Raw genomic sequence first — 15,339 nt, forward strand, 5'->3', positions numbered from 1 at the left:
TGGCCCCCCTGAATTGTGCACTAGTGCTACTGGAGATTCCCTTGGGAAAATGTATTGGCCCCCCCGAATTGTGCACTAGTGCTACTGGAAATTCCCTTGGGAGAATATATTAGCCCCCGAATTGTGCACTAGTGCTACTGGAGATTCCCTTGGGAAAATGTATTAGCCCCCCCCGAATTGTGCACTAGTGCTACTGGAGATTCCCTTGGGAAAATGTATTGGCCCCCCCGAATTGTGCACTAGTGCTACTGGAGATTCCCTTGTAAGAATATATTAGCCCCGCGAATTCTGCACTAGTGCTACTGGAGATTCCCTTGGGAGAATATATTAGCCCCCCCGAATTGTGCACTAGTGCTACTGGAGATTCCCTTGGGAGAATATATTAGCCCCCCGAATTCTGCACTAGTGCTACTGGAGATTCCCTTGGGAGAATATATTAGCCCCCCCGAATTGTGCACTAGTGCTACTGGAGATTCCCTTGGGAAAATGTATAAGCCCCCCCCGAATTGTGCACTAGTGATACTGGAGATTCCCTTGCAAGAATATATTAGCACCCCTAGAATTGTGCACTAGTGCTATTGGAGATTCCCTTGGGAGAATATATTAGCCCCCTGAATTCTGCACTGGTGCTACTGGAGATTCCCTTGGGAGAATATATTAGCCCCCCGAATTGTGCACTAGTGCTACTGGAGATTCCCTTGGGAGAATATATTAGCCCCCCGAATTGTGCACTAGTGCAACTGGAGATTCCCTCGTAAGAATATATTAGCCCCCCGAATTCTGCACTAGTGCTACTGGAGATTCCCTTGCAAGAATATATTAGCACCCCTAGAATTCTGCACTAGTGCTACTGGAGATTCCCTTGGGAGAATGTATTAGCCCCCCCGAATTGTGCACTGGTGCTACTGGAGATTCCCTTGCAAGAATATATTAGCACCCCTAGAATTCTGCACTAGTGCTACTGGAGATTCCCTCGTAAGAATATATTAGCCCCCCCGAATTCTGCACTAGTGCTACTGGAGATTCCCTTGGGAGAATATATTAGGCCCCCGAATTCTGCACTGGTGCTACTGGAGATTCCCTTGGGAGAATATATTAGCCCCCGAATTGTGCACTAGTGCTACTGGAGATTCCCTTGGGAGAATGTATTAGCCCCCCCGAATTGTGCACTAGTGCTACTGGAGATTCCCTTGGGAGAATATATTAGCCCCCCTGAATTGTGCACTAGTGCTACTGGAGATTCCCTTGGGAGAATGTATTAGCCCCCCCGAATTGTGAACTAGTGCTACTGGAGATTCCCTTGGGAGAATATATTAGCCCCCCCGAATTGTGCACTAGTGCTACTGGAGATTCCCTTGGGAAAATGTATTAGCCCCCCCGAATTGTGCACTAGTGCTACTGGAGATTCGCTTGGGAAAATGTTTTGGCCCCCCCCGAATTGTGCACTAGTGCTACTGGAGATTCCCTTGGGAAAATGTATTAGCCCCCCCCCCCCCCCCCGAATTGTGCACTAGTGCTACTGGAGATTCCCTTGTAAAAATATATTAGCCCCCAGAATTCTGCACTAATGCTACTGGAGATTCCCTTGGGAGAATATATTAGCCCCCGAATTGTGCATTAGTGATACTGGAGATTCCCTTGGGAGAATATATTAGCCCCCGAATTGTGCACTGCTGCTACTGGAGATTCCCTTGGGAGAATATATTAGCCCCCGGAATTGTGCACTGGTGCTACTGGAGATTCCCTTGGGAGAATATATTAGCCCTCCGAATTGTGCACTAGTGCTATTGGAGATTCCCTTGCAAGAATATATTAGCACCCCTAGAATTGTGCACTAGTGCTATTGGAGATTCCCTTGGGAGAATATATTAGCCCCCCGAATTGTGCACTGGTGCTACTGCAGATTCCCTTGGGAGAATATATTAGCCCCCGGAATTGTGCACTAGTGATACTGGAGATTCCCTTGCAAGAATATATTAGCACCCCTAGAATTGTGCACTAGTGCTATTGGAGATTCCCTTTGGAGAATATATTAGCCCCCCGAATTGTGCACTGGTGCTACTGCAGATTCCCTTGGGAGAATATATTAGCCCCTGAATTGTGCACTAGTGCTACTGGAGATTCCCTTGGGAAAATGTATTGGCCCCCCCGAATTGTGCACTAGTGCTACTGGAGATTCCCTTGGGAGAATATATTAGCCCCCCGAATTGGGCACTAGTGCTACTGGAGATTTCCTCGTAAGAATATATTAGCCCCCCGAATTGTGCACTAGTGCTACTGGAGATTCCCTTGGGAGAATATATTAGCCCCCCGAATTGGGCACTAGTGCTACTGGAGATTCCCTTGGGAGAATATATTAGCCCCCCGAATTGGGCACTAGTGCTACTGGAGATTCCCTCGTAAGAATATATTAGCCCCCCCGAATTGTGCACTAGTTCTACTGGAGATTCCCTTGGGAAAATGTATTGGCCCCCCCGAATTGTGCACTAGTGCTACTGGAGATTCCCTTGGGAGAATATATTAGCCCCCCGAATTGTGCACTGGTGCTACTGGAAATTCCCTTGGGAGAATATATTAGCCCCCGAATTGTGCACTAGTGCTACTGGAGATTCCCTTGGGAAAATGTATTGGCCCCCCCGAATTGTGCACTAGTGCTACTGGAGATTCCCTTGGGAAAATGTATTGGCCCCCCCGAATTGTGCACTAGTGCTACTGGAAATTCCCTTGGGAGAATATATTAGCCCCCGAATTGTGCACTAGTGCTACTGGAGATTCCCTTGGGAAAATGTATTAGCCCCCCCCGAATTGTGCACTAGTGCTACTGGAGATTCCCTTGGGAAAATGTATTGGCCCCCCCGAATTGTGCACTAGTGCTACTGGAGATTCCCTTGTAAGAATATATTAGCCCCGCGAATTCTGCACTAGTGCTACTGGAGATTCCCTTGGGAGAATATATTAGCCCCCGAATTGTGCACTAGTGATACTGGAGATTCCCTTGCAAGAATATATTAGCCCCCCGAGAATTCTGCACTAGTGCTACTGGAGATTCCCTTGGGAGAACATATTAGCCCCCCGAATTGTGCACTAGTGCTACTGGAGATTCCCTTGGGAGAATATATTAGCCCCCCCGAATTGTGCTCTAGTGATTCTGGAGATTCACTTGGAAGAATATATTAGCCCCCCGAATTCTGCACTACTGATACATGAGATTCCCTTGGGAAAATATATTAGCCCCCCGAACTTTGAACTAGTGATACTGGAGATTCCTGTGGGAGAATATATTAGCCCTCCGAATTGTGCACTAGTGCTACTGGAGATTCCATTGGGAGAATATATTAGCCCCCCGAATTCTGCACTAGTGATACTGGAGATTCACATAGCCCCCCGAATTCTGCACTAGTGCTACTGGAGATTCACTTAGCCCCCCGAATTCTGCACTAGTGCTACTGGAGATTCACTTAGCCCCCCGAATTCTGCACTAGTGCTACTGGAGATTCACTTAGCCCCCTGAATTCTGCACTAGTGCTACTGGAGATTCACTTAGCCCCCCGGATTCTGCACTAGTGATACTGGAAATTCACTTAGCCCCCCCGAATTCTGCACTAGTGCTCCTGGAGATTACCTTGGGAGAATATGTTAGCCCCCGAATGCTGCACTAGTGCTACTGGAGATTCACTTAGCCCCCCGAATTCTGCACTAGTGCTACTGGAGATTCACTTAGCCCCCCGGATTCTGCACTAGTGATACTGGAAATTCACTTAGCCCCCCCGAATTCTGCACTAGTGCTCCTGGAGATTACCTTGGGAGAATATATTAGCCCCCTGAATTTTGCACTAGTGCTACTGGAGATTTACTTAGCCCTCCGAATTCTGCACTAGTGATACTGGAGATTCCCTTGGGAGAATATATTAGCCCCCCGAATTGTGCTCTAGTGATAATGGAGATTCCCTTGGGAGAATATATTACCCCTCCGAATTGTGCACTAGTGCTACTGGAGATTCACTTAGAATATATTAGCCCCCCGAATTGTGCACTAGTGCTACTGGAGATTAATTTAGGAGAATATATTAGCCTCCCCGAATTGTGCACTAGTGCTACTGGAGATTCCCTTGGGAGAATATATTAGCCCCCTGAATTCTGCACTAGTGCTACTGGAGATTCACTTAGCCCTCCGAATTGTGCTCTAGTGCTACTGGAGATTCACTTAGAATATATTAGCCCCCCAAATTGTGCACTAGTGCTACTGGAGATTAATTTAGGAGAATATATTAGCCCCCCCGAATTGTGCACTAGTGATACTGGAGATTACCTTGGGAGAATATATTTGCCCCCGAATGCTGCACTAGTGATACTGGAGATTACCTTGGGAGAATATATTAGCCCCCTGAATTCTGCACTAGTGATACTGGAGATTACCATGGGAGAATATATTAGCCCCCTGAATTCTGCACTAGTGATACTGGAGATTCCCTTGGGAGAATATATTAGCCCCCGGAATTCTGCACTAGTGATACTGGAGATTCCCTTGGGAGAATATATTAGCCCCCCGAATTCTGCACTAGTGATACTGGAGATTCCCTTGGGAGAATATATTAGCTCTTCAAATTGTGCACTAGTGCTACTGGAGATTCCTTTGGGAGAATATATTAGCTCCCCGAATTCTGCACTAGTGATACTGGAGATTCCCTTGGGAGAATATATTAGCCCCCCCGAATTGTGCACTAGTGCTACTGGAGATTCACTTAGGAGAATATATTAGCCCCCCGAATTGTGCACTAGGGCTACTGGAAATTCCCGTGGGAGAATATATTAGCCCCCCCGAATTCTGCACTAGTGATACTGGAGATTCCCTTGGGAGAATATATTAGCCCCCCCCGAACTTTGAACTAGTGCTACTGGAGATTCCCTTGGGAGAATATATTAGCCCCCCGAATTCTGCACTAGTGATACTGGAGATTCCCTTGGGAGAATGTATTAGCCCTCCGAATTCTGCACTAGTGCTACTGGAGATTCACTTAGGAGAATATATTAGCCCTCCGAAATGTGCACTAGTGCTACTGGAGATTACCTTGGGAGAATATATTAGCCCCCGAATTCTGCACTAGTGATAATGGAGATTCACTTAGCCCCCCGAAATTTGCACTAGTGCTACTGGAGATTAACTTAGCCCCCCCGAATTCTGCACTAGTGCTACTGGAGATTCACTTAGCCCCCTGAATTCTGTACTAGTTATACTGGAGATTCAATTAGCCCCCCGAATTCTGCACTAGTGCTACTGGAGATTAACTTATCCCCACAAATTCTGCACTAATGCTACTGGAGAATCACTTAGCCCCCCGAATTCTGCACTAGTGCTACTGGAGATTCACTTAGCCCCACAAATTCTGCAGTAATGCTACTGGAGAATCACTTAGCCCCCCGAATTCTGCTCTAGTGCTACTGGAAGTTCCCTTGGGAGAATATATTAGCCCCCCGAATTCTGCTCTAGTGATACTGGAGATTCCCTTGGGAGAATATATTAGCTCTTCGAATTCTGCACTAGTGATACTGGAGATTCCCTTGAGAGAATATATTAGCCCCCGAATTGTGCACTAGTGCTACTGGAGATTCACTTAGGAGAATATATTAGCCCTCCGAATTGTGCACTAGTGCTACTGGAAATTACCTTGGAAGAATATATTAGCCCCCGAATTCTGCACTAGTGCTACTGGAGATTCACATAGCCCCCCGAATTGTGCACTAGTGCTACTGGAGATTCCCTTGGGAGAATATATTAGCCCCCCGAATTCTGCACTAGTGATACTGGAGATTCCCTTGAGAGAATATATTAGCCCCCCGAATTCTGCACTAGCGCTACTGGAGATTCACTTAGGAGAATATATTAGCCCTCCGAATTGTGCACTAGTGCTACTGGAGGTTTCCTTGGGAGAATATATTAGCTCCCGAATTCTGCACTAGTGATAATGGAGATTCACTTAGCCCCCCGAAATTTGCACTAGTGCTACTGGAGATTAACTTAGCCCCCCCGAATTTTGCACTAGTGCTACTGGAGATTCACTTAGCCCCCCAAATTCTGCACTAGTGCTACTGGAGATTCCCTTGGTGGAATATATTAGCCCCCCGAATTGTACTCTAGTGATACTGGAGATTCCCTTGGGAGAATATAGTAGCCCCCCGAATTGTGCACTAGTGATACTGGCGATTCACTTAGCCCCCCTAATTTTGCACTAGTGCTACTGGAGATTCCCTTGGGAGAATATATTAGCCCCCAAATTCTGCACTGGTGATACTGGAGATTCCCTTCGGAGAATATATTAGCCCCTTGAATTCTGCACTAGTGATACTGGAGATTCACTTAGCCCCCCTAATTTTGCACTAGTGCTACTGGAGATTCCCTTGGGAGAATATATTAGCCCCCCGAATTCTGCACTAGTGCTACTGGAGATTCCCTTGGGAGAATATATTAGCCCCCGAATTCTGCACTAGCGCTACTGGAGATTCACTTAGCCCCCCTAATTTTGCACTAGTGCTACTGGAGATTCCCTTGGGGGAATATTTTAGCCCCCCGAATTGTGCACTAGTGATACTGGAGATTCCCTTGGGAGAATATATTAGCCCCCCGAATTGTGCACTAGTGCTACTGGAGATTCCCTTGGGAGAATATATTAGCCCCCCGAATTCTGCACTAGTGCTACTGGAGATTCCCTTGGGAGAATATATTAGCCCCCCGAATTCTGCACTAGTGCTACTGGAGATTCCCTTGGGAGAATATATTAGCCCTCCGAATTTTGCACTAGTGCTACTGGAGATTACCGTGGGAGAATATATTAGCCCCCTGAATTCTGCACTAATGATACTGGAGATTAACTTAGCCCTCCAAAATTTGAACTAGTGCTACTGGAGATTAATTTAGCCCTCCGAATTCTGCACTAGTTATACTGGAGATTCACTTAGCCCCCCAAATTCTGCACTAGTGCTACTGGAGATTCCCTTGGTGGAATATATTAGCCCTCCGAATTGTACTCTAGTGATACTGGAGATTCCCTTGGGAGAATATAGTAGCCCCCCGAATTCTGCACTAGCGCTACTGGAGATTCACTTAGCCCCCCTAATTTTGCACTAGTTCTACTGGAGATTCCCTTGGGAGAATATATTAGCCCCCGAATTCTGCACTAGCGCTACTGGAGATTCACTTAGCCCCCCTAATTTTGCACTAGTGCTACTGGAGATTCCCTTGGGAGAATATATTAGCCCCCCGAATTCTGCACTAGCGCTACTGGAGATTCACTTAGCCCCCCTAATTTTGCACTAGTTCTACTGGAGATTCCCTTGGGGGAATATTTTAGCCCCCCGAATTGTGCACTAGTGATACTGGAGATTCACTTAGCCCCCCTAATTTTGCACTAGTGCTACTGGAGATTCCCTTAGGAGAATATATTAGCCCCCGAATTTTGCACTAGTGATACTGGAGATTCACTTAGCCCCCCAAATTCTGCACTAGTTCTACTGGAGATTCACTTAGCCCCCCTAATTTTGCACTAGTGCTACTGGAGATTCCCTTGGGAGAATATATTAGACCCCCGAATTCTGCACTAGTGCTACTGGAGATTCCTTTTGAAGAATATATTAGCCCCCCGAATTGTGCTCTAGTGATACTGGAGATTCCCTTGGGAGAATATATTAGCCCCCCGAATTCTGCATTAGTGCTACTGGAGATTCGCTTGGGAGAATATATTAGCCCCCCCGAATTGTGCACTAGTGCTACTGGAGATTCCCTTGGCAGAATATATTAGCCCCTCGAATTCTGCACTAGTGATACTGGAGATTCCCTTGGGAGAATATATTAGCCCCCGAATTGTGCACTAGTGCTACTGGAGATTCCCTTGGGAAAATGTATTGACCCCCCCGAATTGTGCACTAGTGCTACTGGAGATTCCCTTGGGAGAATATATTAGCCCCCCGAATTCTGCATTAGTGCTACTGGAGATTCCCTTGGGAGAATATATTAGCCCCCCCGAATTGTGCACTAGTGCTACTGGAGATTCCCTTGGGAAAATGTATTGACCCCCCCCGAATTGTGCACTAGTGCTACTGGAGATTCCATTGGGAGAATATATTAGCCCCTCGAATTCTGCAGTAGTGATACTGGAGATTCACTTAGCCCCCCAAATTGTTCTCTAGTGCTACTGGAGATTCCCTTGGGAGAATATATTAGCCCCCCTAATTGTGCACTAGGGATACTGGAGATTCACTTAGCCCCCGAAATTGTGCACTAGTGCTACTGGAGATTCCCTTGGGAGAATATATTAGCCCCCCGAATTGTGCACTAGTTATACTGGAGATTCCCTTGGGAGAATATATTAGCCCCCCTAATTCTGCACTAGTGCTACTGGACATTCCCTTGGGAGAATATATTAGCCCCCCGAATTCTGCATTAGTGCTACTGGAGATTCACTTAGGAGAATATATTAGCCCCCCAAATTGTGCACTAGTGCTACAGGAGATTGCATTGGGAGAATAGAGTGGCTTGCAAAAGTATTCGGCCCCCTTGAACTTTCCCACATTTTGTCACATTACAGCCACAAACATGAATCCATTTTATTGGAATTCCATGGGAAAGCCCAATACAAAGTGGGGTACACGTGAAAGCCAAATACAAAGTGGGGTACACGGGAGAGACCAATACAAAGTGGGGTACACGTGAGAAGTGGAAGGAAAATCAGACATGATTCCAAACATTTGTTACAAATAAATAAGTGCAAAGTGGGGTGTGCGTAATTATTCAGCCCCCTTGGGTCTGAGTGCAGTCAGTTGCCCATAGACATTGCCTGATGAGTGCTAATGACTAAATAGAGTGCCCCTGTGTGTAATCTAATGTCAGTACAAATACAGCTGCTCTGTGACGGCCTCAGAGGTTGCTAAGGGAATATTGGGAGCAACAACACCATGAAGCCCAAAGAACCCACCAGACAGGTCAGGGATAAAGTTATTGAGAAATATAAAGCAGGCTTAGGCTACAAACAGATTCCCAAAGCCTTGAACCTCCCACGGAGCCCTGTTCCACCGATCATTCAGAAATGGCAGGAGTATGGCACAACTGTAACCCTACCCAGGCACGGCCCCCCCTAAACTCACAGGCCCAACAAGCGCTGATCAGAAATGCAGCCAAGAGGCCCATGGTGACTCTGGGGGGGCTGCAGGGATCTACAGCTCAGGGGGGGGAATCTGTCCGACAACTATTAGTCGGGCACTGCACAAAGTTGGCCTTTATGGGAGAGGGGCAAGAAGAAAGCCATTGTTAACAGAAAACCATAAGAAGTCCCGTTTGCAGTTTGCCACAAGCCATGTGGGGGGGGGGGGGGGGGGGGCAGCAAACATGTGGGAGAAGGGGCTCTGGTCAGATGAGACCAAAATGGAACTTTTTGGCCAAAATGCAAAACGCTATGTGTGGCGGAAAACTAACCCTGCACATCCCTCTGACCCCACCATCCCCACTGTCACATATGGGGGGGCAGCATCATGCTCTGGGGGGGCTTCAGCAGGGACAGGGAAGCTGCTCAGAGTTGATGGGAAGATGGATGGAGCCAAATACAGGGCAATCTTGGAAGAAAACCTCTTGGAGTCTGCAAAAGACTTGAGACTGGGGCGGAGGTTCCCTTCCAGCAGGGCAACCACCCTAAACATAAAGCCAGGGCAACAATGGGTTAAACCCAAACATATCCATGTGTTAGACTGGCCCAATCACAGCCCAGATCTAAATCCAATGGGGAATCTGTGGCAAGATCTGAAACTGCTGTTCCCAAAGGCTGACCATCTAATCTGACTGAGCTGGAGCTGTTTTGCAAAGAAGAATGGGCAAGGATTTCAGTCTGTAGATGGGCAAAGCGGGTAGAGACATACCCTAAAGCCTGGCAGCTGGAATTGCAGCAAAAGGTGGTTCTACACAGTATTGGGGGGCTGAATAATTACGCACACCCCACTTTGCACTTATTTATTTGTAAAAAATGTTTGGAATCATGTATGATTTTCCTTCCACTTCTCCCATGTACCCCACTTTGTATTGGTCTCTCCCGTGTACCCCACTTTGTATTGGGCTTTCCCGGGGAATTCCAATAAAATGGATTCATGTTTGTGGCTGTAATGTGACAAAATGTAGAAAAGTTCAAGGTGGCCGAATACTTTTGCAAGCCGCTGTATATTAGCCCCCCTAATTGTGCACTAGTGATACTGGAGATTCACTTAGCCCCCCCTAATTGTGCACTAGTGCTACTGGAGATTCACTTAGGAGAATATATTAACCCCCCTAATTGTGCACTAGTGCTACTGGAGATTCACTTAGGAGAATATATTAACCCCCCTAATTGTGCACTAGTGATACTGGAGATTCACTTAGCCCCCCCTAATTGTGCACTAGTGCTACTGGAGATTCACTTAGGAGAATATATTAACCCCCCTAATTGTGCACTAGTGCTACTGGAGATTCACTTAGGAGAATATATTAACCCCCCTAATTGTGCACTAGTGCTACTGGAGATTCCCTTGGGAGAATATATTAGCCCCCCGAATTGGGCACTAGTGCTACTGGAGATTCCCTTGGGAGAATATATTAGCCCCCCTTATTGTGCACTAGTGATACTGGAGATTCACTTAGCCCCCCAAATTGTGCACTAGTGCTACTGGAGATTCCCTTGGGAGAATATATTAGCCCCCCGAATTGTGCACTAGTGATACTGGAGATTCACTTAGCCCCCCTAATTCTGCACTAGTGCTACTTGACATTCCCTTGGGAGAATATATTAGCCCCCCGAATTCTGCATTAGTGCTACTGGAGATTCACTTAGGAGAATATATTGCCCCCCGAATTGTGCTCTAGTTCTACTGGAGATTCCCTTGGGAGAATATATTAGCCCCCCGAATTGTGCACTAGTGCTACTGGAGATTCACTTGGGAGAATATATTAGCCCCCCGAATTGTGCACTAGTGCTACTGGAGATTCACTTAGCCCCCCAAATTCTGCACTAGTTCTACTGGAGATTCCCTTGGGAGAATATATTAGCCCCCGAATTGTGCACTAGTGATACTGGAGATTCCCTTGGGAGAATATATTAGCCCCCCCGAATTGTGCACTAGTGATACTGGAGATTCCCTTGGGAGAATATATTAGCCCCCCGAATTGTGCACTAGTGCTACTGGAAATTCCCTTGGGAGAATATATTAGCCCCCGAATTGTGCACTAGTTATACTGGAGATTCCCTTGGGAGAATATATTAGCCCCCCCGAATTGTGCACTAGTGCTACTGGAGATTACCTTGGGAGAATATATTAGCCCCCCTTATTGTGCACTAGTGATACTGGAGATTCACTTAGCCCCCCAAATTGTGCACTAGTGCTACTGGAGATTCCCTTGGGAGAATATATTAGCCCCCCGAATTGTGCACTAGTGATACTGGAGATTCACTTAGCCCCCCTAATTCTGCACTAGTGCTACTGGACATTCCCTTGGGAGAATATATTAGCCCCCCGAATTCTGCATTAGTGCTACTGGAGATTCACTTAGGAGAATATATTGCCCCCCGAATTTTGCTCTAGTTCTACTGGAGATTCCCTTGGGAGAATATATTAGCCCCCCGAATTGTGCACTAGTGCTACTGGAGATTCACTTGGGAGAATATATTAGCCCCCCGAATTGTGCACTAGTGCTACTGGAGATTCACTTAGCCCCCCAAATTCTGCACTAGTTCTACTGGAGATTCCCTTGGGAGAATATATTAGCCCCCGAATTGTGCACTAGTGATACTGGAGATTCCCTTGGGAGAATATATTAGCCCCCCCCGAATTGTGCACTAGTGATACTGGAGATTCCCTTGGGAGAATATATTAGCCCCCCCGAATTGTGCACTAGTGCTACTGGAGATTCCCTTGGAGAATATATTAGCCCCCCCGAATTGTGCACTAGTGCTACTGGAGATTCCCTTGGGAGAATATATTAGCCCCCCCGAATTCTGCATTAGTGCTACTGGAGATTCCCTTGGAGAATATATTAGCCCCCGAATTGTGCACTAGTGCTACTGGAGATCCTGGGAATTTCCCCCGATTGCCTGTGCCTGGATCTGGAGAATATATTAGCCCCCCCGAATTGTGCACTAGTGCTACTGGAGATTCCCTTGGGAGAATATATTAGCCCCCCGAATTGTGCACTAGTGCTACTGGAGATTCCTTGGGAGAATATATTAGCCCCCCGAATTGTGCACTAGTGCTACTGGAGATTCCCTTGGGAGAATATATTAGCCCCCCGAATTGTGCACTAGTGCTACTGGAGATTCCCTTGGGAGAATATATTAGCCCCCCCGAATTGTGCACTAGTGCTACTGGAGATTCCCTTGGGAGAATATATTAGCCCCCCGAATTGTGCACTAGTGCTACTGGAGATTCCCTTGGGAGAATATATTAGCCCCCCGAATTGTGCACTAGTGCTACTGGAGATTCCCTTGGGAGAATATATTAGCCCCCCGAATTGTGCACTAGTGCTACTGGAGATTCCCTTGGGAGAATATATTTGCCCCCTGAGCATTAGGAACAGGAGGAATATAGGGGAGCGATATTTTGGGGTAACAAGATTTGGTGCACTTAGCGTAGGACATGGGTTAACGGCCTGATCCCAAAATGTCACTCCCCTATATTCTCCATTAACAATCTTATTGCCCTACCAGTCACCCCACTATAAATTCCAAAGGGTTCCAGCTGCAAATTGTCCTTCACCCCCTAATCCTATCCTGAGTGCCCTCCAACTTGGGCCTCTGCTAAAGGGTCTGCAATGAACCCCCCTTTATTCCTGAGGGTCCCAAGGACCAGTCCATCTCTGGTGTGGGGCTGATGGGAAATGTAGTCCAGTAAGAACTACCATTCTGTCAGAGCTGCCATATTTGTTCCATAGGAATAACACCCCCCCCTAGGAAGATGCTGACCCCATCATTGTGGGCACATAAGCTACTGCAGCCCCCAGGGATGTAGAACCCCCCATTACTGGCTCTGGGTCCGACCGGCCGGGGGGCCCCCCTGTGTGTGTCAGTCATATCGCTCCCCCATCCCCCTGGCCTTCCTCATCTCCTCTGCCTCTATAGAAGGGACAATGGCTGCACTGTGTGTGTGTGTGTGAGGGAACTGCAAGTTGGGGGTCCGTCTCTCCCCCCCCCCATCTCTCTCTCCCTGTCTCTCTCTGTCTGTCTGTCTCTCCCCCTGTCTCTGTCGGGATGTGAGCAGCAATGACTGCATTTAGTGGATACAAGGATGCAGCACAAATTGCAGCTGAGCAGGAGCCCCAGGTTCTACAGTAAGGATATCAGGGGACAGTCAGAGTCCTCGCTGGGCAGGGAGTGCGCAATGGCACCGGCGTGTCATGTCCATCATTGGGGGCTGCACTTTATCCATTTTATCCACCCAGCCCTCTCTCTGCCTCTTCCTTATCCCTATCTATCTATCATCTATCTATCCATCCATCTATCTATCTATCTATCTATCTATCTATCTATCTATCTATCTATCTATCTATCTATCTATCTATCTATCTATCCATCTATCTATCTATCTATATCTATCTGCTGTCTCACTCTATGTGACTGTCTCTAGGTCTCTCTCTCCATCCATCTGTACATGATAGGGGGACTATCTGCACAAGCAGGGGGGGGGGGCACAGGGCAACACAGACACAGAAGCCCCCCTGCAGCAGGTAACTAAATAAGAGGGGTATGTAGCAGAGCTGCAGTATTTGCCCCCCACCCCATGCTGGTGCAGACTCTCCCCCCTCTCCCCCAAGGGCCCCCCAGGGACTGATATGCTGCCTGCAGGCACAGTGTGTGGGGGGGGGGGGGGGGGGGACCCGGGGAGCAGGGTTAGTGCGATGGAAATTGCAGCCATTTGTTATACAGGGGGATTATCGGCCTCCCATTGGGTATAAAGGGGGGAAAGTGGGAGCCTTATTGCACCTACACACTGCGGTATCTCCTGCCTGGGGTGGCAGGGAAAGGGTTAAATCTCCCCCCATCTCTAAACCCCCAGGATGTGTCAGACACAGAGAGTACCCAGAGAGGGGCAAATCCTGTTTGTGATTATTTTTTTGGTGGGGGAGGGGGGGTGACCTCTCTAATATCAAAATAAAATGCCCCCCCCCTGATTTTGTTCATATTCCCAGTGGGATTTGCTCCCCATCAGCTCCATAATGGGGGGACTTTTCCCTCCTGCATCATCATCATCACCCAAACGGCCTTTCTCTGCCCCGTCCAGCCCCCCCCCCCAGCCCCTTGGCCCCCTTACCTTTAATCACCAGCAATCCGAGCACAGGGCTAAATCCAGCAGCTTTGGGAGGGGTAATAATGTGCCCAAGGGGGGGGCAGAATCAGTGGCTCAGCATCCCTCCATCCCCTGCCCGACCCCCGCCGACAACCTGCCAACATCCAAGTCTGGTACCCAAAGCCCCGATCTGCCAGCCCCAGCTCCGTGTGTGTGAGGCAAGGAAAACCATTTTGTAGCGAAGGAGGGAGGGGGGGAGAGAAGGAGGGAGGGGGCAGCGGAGAGGAGCAGGAAGGAGGGAGGAGGAGGAGGAGGAGGGAGGGGGAGAGAGGGACCAGGAGAGAGGCTGGGAATGCAGATTGGATGGGGGAGTAGGGAATCCCGGGCACCTGACCGACCCTCAAATGCACTGGGGTAACGGGGGTCTGGGGGGTCAGCGCTGGGACCACGGGAAAAGAATTTGGGGGTACCAGGCTCTGCGTGTACTGGGGGGGGTTGGGTATCAGACTCATATATTGGGGATAGAATAGGAAATGGACTTGGGGGGAATATTCTGGAGGAGAGCAGTATGACAAGGAAATATTGGGGTGTCAGACTCATATATTGGGGATAGAATAGGAAATGGGATTGGGGGGAATATTCTGGAGGAGAGCAGTATGACAAGGAAATATTGGGGTGTCAGACTCATATATTGGGGATAGAATAGGAAATGGGATTGGGGGGAATATTCTGGAGGAGAGCAGTATGACAAGGAAATATTGGGGTATCAGACTCATATATTGGGGGTAGAATAGGAAATGGGATTGGGGGAATATTCTGGAGGAGAGCAGTATGACAAGGAAATATTGGGGTATCAGACTCATATATTGGGGGTAGAATAGGAAATGGGCTTGGGGGGAATATTCTGGAGGAGAGCAGTATGACAAGGAAATATTGGGGTATCAGACTCATATATTGGGGATAGAATAGGAAATGGGATTGGGGGGAATATTCTGGAGGAGAGCAGTATGACAAGGAAATATTGGGGTATCAGACTCATATATTGGGGGTAGA

General features: G+C 47.9%; 1 protein-coding gene across 2 annotated transcripts in view; it reads right to left on the reverse strand.

Annotated features, from left to right (window-relative positions):
* nlgn2 (neuroligin 2) overlaps positions 1-14,565 on the reverse strand; it is a 101,544-nt gene extending 86,979 nt beyond the window's left edge. Inside the window, exon 1 of one of the 2 annotated variants that reach the window (XM_031899642.1) lies at positions 14,311-14,565. The gene's annotated coding sequence lies outside the window, so the exon portion shown is untranslated. The remainder of the gene's footprint in view (positions 1-14,310) is intronic. The other variant, XM_031899641.1, reaches the window with a different exon arrangement.
* Positions 14,566-15,339: the final 774 nt, after the last annotated feature.

This window comes from Xenopus tropicalis, chromosome 3 (assembly GCF_000004195.4).
Source record: "Xenopus tropicalis strain Nigerian chromosome 3, UCB_Xtro_10.0, whole genome shotgun sequence".
NCBI lineage: Eukaryota > Metazoa > Chordata > Amphibia > Anura > Pipidae > Xenopus > Xenopus tropicalis.